A 6489-nucleotide genomic window follows, 5' to 3' on the forward strand; every position below is an offset into this window, starting at 1 on the left:
GAAAGATGTACTAAAGCTAACAAAATTCACCAGGCACCAGAACAAGATCTATCTGACTTGTTTAAGCCTCCCCCTCAACCACAGGAACAGGATGCGAACTCGGATGAAATTCCCACTCCTTCAGACAGCCCTATATCTTCCCGGACTAGGAAGAAATTCGCTACAACAGTCTTACAGGCACCTCTCCGAGAGGCAGTAGGACTTGATGGTGGAACTATGCTAATCAAAATACCTTTTTCCACCACTGATTTAGACGCTTGGAAAAAGGTAGCCCGGGAATATCGGGTCGACCCAGTGTGTGTCGCTAAACACTTTAAATTCATAATGAAACAACATAAACCAGATTGGAATGACATACAATTGCTATCAGAATATGTAACCGATACAGAGAAACAGTTAATTCTAAAAACTGCAGGTGATTTGGCTGAAGATCACTATAAGACTGCGGAAGGTGATGTTAAGGATTATTTCCCCCTCCAAGACCCGAAGTGGGATGCTAACAGGTCTGCTCATATGGAGAGATTGCAGGCATACCAAGAGTGGATTTTTAAAGGAATGGAAAGGGCCATTCCCAGAACTATAAATAGGTCAGCTTTATATGCAGTTAAACAAGGTCATTCCGAGTCCCCATCAGAATTCCTGGATTGACTGAAGGATGTAATGCGCCGTAACACACTGCTGGACCCTGGGTCAGAGATAGGAATACAACAACTAGTCTCCCTATTTTTGGGTCAGTCTACGGGGGACATTAGGCGCAAACTCCAGAAGCTGCATCCTACAGAAGATAGGAACTTGGAAGTCCTGCTGGATGAAGCAAGGAGAGTGTTTAGCAATAGAGAAGAGGGATGCAGGCAAGGACAGAGAATAGTGACAGTCATTAGGGAAGAGGAAGGAAGAAGGCCTAGACGGGAATGGTCCCGGTTGGGTAAAGACCAATATGCGCTGTGTAAAAGATTTGGTCACTGGAAAAGGGAATGTCCAAAAAATAAGGAAAAGGGTACAAGGCCGCCAGATAGGAAAAATAGTCCATGTAAAGGAAGATTGACGGGGACCTGTGGAATCCACCCTAGTGGATCCACTGGTTATAATGAAGCTAGGGAAGGAACAATAAGAGGTAGAATTTTTGGTTGACACGGGAGCAACATACCCAGTTTTGAATCAAGCCTTGATGCCCCTGGGGAGTGACTATATCATGGTAAAAGGGGCAACTGGGCAAAGTGAAAAGGCATACTTTTGTAAACCTTTGAAGTGTAAATTAGGAAAACAATGAGGCATCCACAAATAAGAATGTATATGCCCAACTCCCCAAAGGCACTTCTGGGAAGGGATTTGTTGGAACAATTGGGTGCAAAAATTACATTTGAAAAAGGAGAAATTACTCTGGAGGTAAAGGATCGACAATATATTCAGGTACTGAGTCTATTTCTAACCAGTCCTCCCACAGAAGGAAAAATTCCCAAGGAGATCCTAAACTGGGTATACCCTGGGGTATGGGCCACTGATGTCCCTGGAAGAGTGAAGAATGCTCAACCCATTGAAGTTAGACTCAAAGAAGGCTGGCAACTGGTAAGAGTTAAGCAATATCCCCTAAAACAGGAAGATAAGGAAGGCATCCGGCCAGAGACAGAAAGATTTTTACAATTAGGATTATTAAAAGAGTGCGAGTCGGATTTTAACGCCCCTATACTACCTGTCCGTAAATCTGACAGGTCGTATTGTGTGGTCCAGGATCTGCAAGCCATAAACAAAATAACAGAGGACCTCTACCCAGTAGTAGCAAACGCATGTACTTTGTTGACCATATTGGCTCCTGAATTAACCTGGTTTACTGTTTTAGATCTGAAAGATGCCTTCTTTTGCCTCCCTGTCCATGAAGCCAGTCAGAAATTATTCGCATTTGAATGGGAGAACCCTAAAAGTGGTCGAAAGACTCAGCTTACTTGGACGGTGCTGCCACAAGGATTTAAGAACAGTCCTACCATCTTCGGCAATCAACTTGCAAAAGACTTGGAGTCCTGGGAAATCCTGTCTGAAGAAGGGAAATTACTACAGTATGTGGATGACATCTTGATTGCCACCAAAACAGAAGACAGTTGTATCACTTGGACGGTGAGTCTACTAAATTTCTTGGGGCTCCAAGGGTACCAGGTATCTAAAAAGAAGGCCCAGATAACGCAGCGCGAGGTGATTTACTTGGGCTATGAGATTAGGGCTGGACAGGCCCGTAAGGAGGCAATATGCCAAACCCTGAGACTTCAGCCAGTGAAAGAGTTACGGACTTTCTTGGGAATGACCGGGTGGTGCCAGCTGTGGATTTATAATTATGGACTACTTGTTAAACCACTATATGCATTAACAGCTACTGGACAAAATCACCTTAAATGGAACAAGGAGACCATGCAAGCCTTTGAACTACTGAAAAAGGCTCTGATGTCGGCCCCTGCCCTAGGGCTTCCAGATGTGAGTAAGCCGTTTTTCCTTTTCTCTCACGAAAAGCCGGGGATTGCTCTGGGGAGACTAGTACAAGATCTGGGTCCATCTCGACAAGCAGTTGCCTATCTCTCCAAACAACTGGATGCAACTGTGAAGGGTTGGCCTGCATGCCTGCGAGCGTTTGCAGCTGTAATATTAAATATACAGGAAGCCCGAAAATTTACCTTGGGCAAGAAAATGACTGTCTTGATGTCCCACAGTATCTGCAGTATTGGAAGCAAAAGGAGAACACTGGCTTTCTCCACAAAGATTCCTGAGATATCAGGCTATACTGGTAGAGCAGGATGATGTGGAGATTATGGTTACTAACACTGTCAATCCAGCTTCCTTTCTCAGCGGAAACACAGGAGAACCAGTGCATCATGACTGCTTGGAGACCATTGAAGTAACCTATGCAAGTCGCCCAGATTTGAGAGACAAGCCCTATGGAAAACGGAGAAAACTGGTTCACAGATGGAAGCAGCTATGTTCTGAGTGGTAAGAGACACATGGGGTACGCTATTACCACCAGTCAGGAAACCATAGAGTCAAGACCTTTGCCCATAAATACCTCTGCGCAAAAGGCAGAGATAATTGCTTTAACCCATGCCTTGGAATTGGCCCAAGGCAAAGCTGTGAATATATACATAGACTCGAAGTATGCCTTTGGAGTTGTGCATGCGCATGGAGCGATCTGGAAGGAAAGAGGATTATTGAACTCTCAAGAACAAAACAAACATGCAGAAGAAATTTTGAAACTACTGGAGGCAGTTCAACTCCCCAAGAAAGTGGTAATCATGCATATTAAGGCACACCAGAAAGTGAACTCAGAATTGGAAAAAGGAAACGAGCTGGCGGACAGAGAGGCAAAACACGTGGATAAAACAGAGGTAAAAACTGAAGGGGCTTTAATCCCTGATGGACGAATCTCCGTAGAAGGTAAGCCAGAATATACTAAGGAGGATCAGAAATTTATTACAGATTTAGAAGGGTCATATAATGAGGAGGGGTGGGCTCAAACCCCACAGGGAAAACTGATCATTCCCTCTTGTCTGATGTAGCATCTGGTAAGTGAAGAACATAGGAAAAGGCAGGGGGGGACAGAGGCTCTCTATAACCATCTAATCAGAGAGATGGTGGCCAGAAATTTATACACCACGGTGAGACAGGTGATTCAGCAGTGCGATCTTTGCCTCCAGACTAATCCAAAAAATAACCCTAAACCAGAAATGGGTCAGATTGGAAAAGGTAATGGGCCTGGACAACAATGGCAAATTGATTTCACGGAACTCCCAAGAAAAGGGGGGTACCGATATCTATTGGTATTAACTAATACCTTTTCAGGTTGGCCGGAGGCATTCCCAACTAGGATGCCTAAAGCTCAGGAAGTAACTAAAATATTAATACAAGAGATAATAGCACGTTTTGGGATTCCAGCAACTATGTCTTCTGATAGGGGACCATATTTTTTTTCAAAAATAGTACAACAAATTAGCCATCACCTGGGTATAGATTGGCAACTCCACACCCCATACCGCCCTCAGTCAAGCGGCCAAGTGGAGAAAATGAACCACTTAATCAAGCAACAAATTGTGAAATAGGGCAAGAAACAAATTTGGCATGGCCTCAGTCCCTCCCTCTAGCCCTCTTGCGTATACAGACAAGGCCAAGGGCAAGAGAGGGACTGAGCCCCTTTGAGATCCTGTATGGACCCTACGGGATACAGAAGGGGATATCCACGCAAATTTGGGATGAAATTATGACTTCTTATTTGGTGGCACTGAGCAAACAATTAAACAAAATCAGGAAACATGTCGTTGGAACCCGGGGGAGTGGTGTAGATTGACCTGTACATAATAAACACCCTGGAGATTATGTGTATGTAAAGTCTCTTGCAGAAAAAACTTTAGAGCCACAGTGGGAAGGACCATATCAAGTACTGCTCACCTTCTTCATGGCCATCAGGATCAAGGAACAGAACGCCTGGATTCATCACACCAGAGTAAAAAGGGCACCTAAACAGCCATGGGCATCATGAGAAATTGTACCCTTGAAGCTCAAAGTATCAAGACATTGATGAAAATTGTATTTTTAGGATGGACGTTACCTAGAAGGGAAGCCTGGAGCCAAAACACCTATTTACAAATAACTGAAAATATGTCAAGAATATTGAACTTATCCGATTGTTGGATAGGCAATACTCTCCCTCAGGGTGGGCTAGAACTCCCTTTTATAGGAATACCGACTAGAAATTGGACCATTTACACTAACGGAATGAATATGAATGGATCATGTGTGTATGGGAAGTGGAATACAAGAGAAGGACGAAGTTTTGACCTAGACCTCCCGCTCTCAGAAATAGTAATGATTTTGGGTCGTTGTTTGGTATTCAAAGACAAAATATGAATAGGTATGAAAGATTGTCCTACTGCCAAAGATTTAGGGACTTTTGATGCGGAAAGATTGAAACAGATAGGATTAAACTTGACTTCAAGTTTATACCTCATTCAAATACCAAGAAAGGAAAAAGGTAGGGAAGATAGTAGAGAACAGAACAATGGTCCAAGATGCAAAATGGGACCTGGATATTGGTGGCTTTTGCGGTGACGGAAGGGCTAGAAATAGTTTACCTTTAAGCTGGAAAGGTCATTGTGCTAGAGGGTACCTTACACCTGGAGCAAGCATTCACAAAGGTACCTCCCCTCTTACGGGACTTTGAAGAACCCCCTGGAATCGTTTTAAGAGAGTAGAGAATCCATTGGTAATTCGAGGTACTGGCTTTCATAGCTTTGTACAATGGTTAATCCCCTCTTTGGGAGTAAGCGAGTTAGAGAAAGCTATAGTTAATATATCGGCTACTGTCGAAACTCTGGAAAATTTAACATTAGATGCCATACAAGGAATACAATTAGAAGTAGAATCTTTAAGCAAGGTGGTAAAGCAAAATTGAATGGGATTAGATGTGCTTTTAGCTAAGGAAGGAGGATTGTGCATGGTTATTAATCAAACCTGTTGCACCTATGTAAACCAGAATAAAAAAATAGAAACAGATTTGAATAAAATCTGGGGAAAGACTAAGATGTTACATCAAGTTGCCCAAGATGATACATCCTAGTGTTTCTCGGAAATATGGGAAAAACTCACCTCTTGGTTACCTAATTTGGGATGGCTGAGGCAATTATTTGTTACAATGGTTTTGATCATAATGCTAGGTATCATTTTGTGTATTTTGATTAGGTGTAGCCTTTGGTGTTGCAGGAGTACGAGAGATTCTTACAGTGAATGGAAAAAGAATCAGTTATGACAAAAGCTGGAGTCCAATAAGTATTTTGAGAAGATGCTGAATAATGATGTACTATAATAGAATTAAGAGTAGTAAAAGATTTACTAACTTCTTTGAAAAGGGGGGACTGAAGGAAGGGGTTAAAAGGGATTTTAGTAGAAGTAGCATTATCTAATAGTTGCAGTCCATTTAAAGAGAATTGATAGTGCCTATCTATTGTCTAAATTAACTGAAGCAGAGAATCTTGCATCTCCATACAAAGGGGTTGGTTCCTGATAGGGCCTGGGAGTCACCTAGAACCGGTCGAGACCAACCCTGCTGTATGGATGGGAGCCAGGGGAGAACTGAGTTTGCGCAGAAACAAAGGTCAAGCAGCAAACCGTGATGAAGAGGATGGGCCTTCATCTTGGGACCCCCAACGACCACCACTACGAGGCAATCTGCGCAAGCGCACATTGCTGCTCGGCGCACACGACTTTGGTGGGACTACCCCCGTGTTGCCCGGTGCCGAATAAACATACCTACTTTACAATCTTACAGATTGTGGAGTCTGCTTTCCGCATGTCACCTGCCTTTGCCTTCTGTGACTTGGGCGGTGTGGCTCGAGCACTTGCTGGTGAAGACTGAGGCATACAACTCATTGAGTACCTCAGCCTTTTCCATATCCCTGGTAACCAAGTCTCTCATTTCCTTCAAGAGAATGCCCAGGGTAATATATATTAAGTATATTTGTA

General features: G+C 43.3%; 1 pseudogene; it reads left to right on the forward strand.

Moving 5' to 3' along the window:
• The first annotated feature begins 911 nt into the window (after positions 1–911).
• LOC142365735 (endogenous retrovirus group V member 1 Env polyprotein-like) lies at positions 912–5776 on the forward strand (annotated as a pseudogene).
• The last annotated feature ends 713 nt before the right edge of the window (positions 5777–6489 follow it).

This window comes from Opisthocomus hoazin, chromosome Z (assembly GCF_030867145.1).
Source record: "Opisthocomus hoazin isolate bOpiHoa1 chromosome Z, bOpiHoa1.hap1, whole genome shotgun sequence".
Classification (NCBI taxonomy): domain Eukaryota; kingdom Metazoa; phylum Chordata; class Aves; order Opisthocomiformes; family Opisthocomidae; genus Opisthocomus; species Opisthocomus hoazin.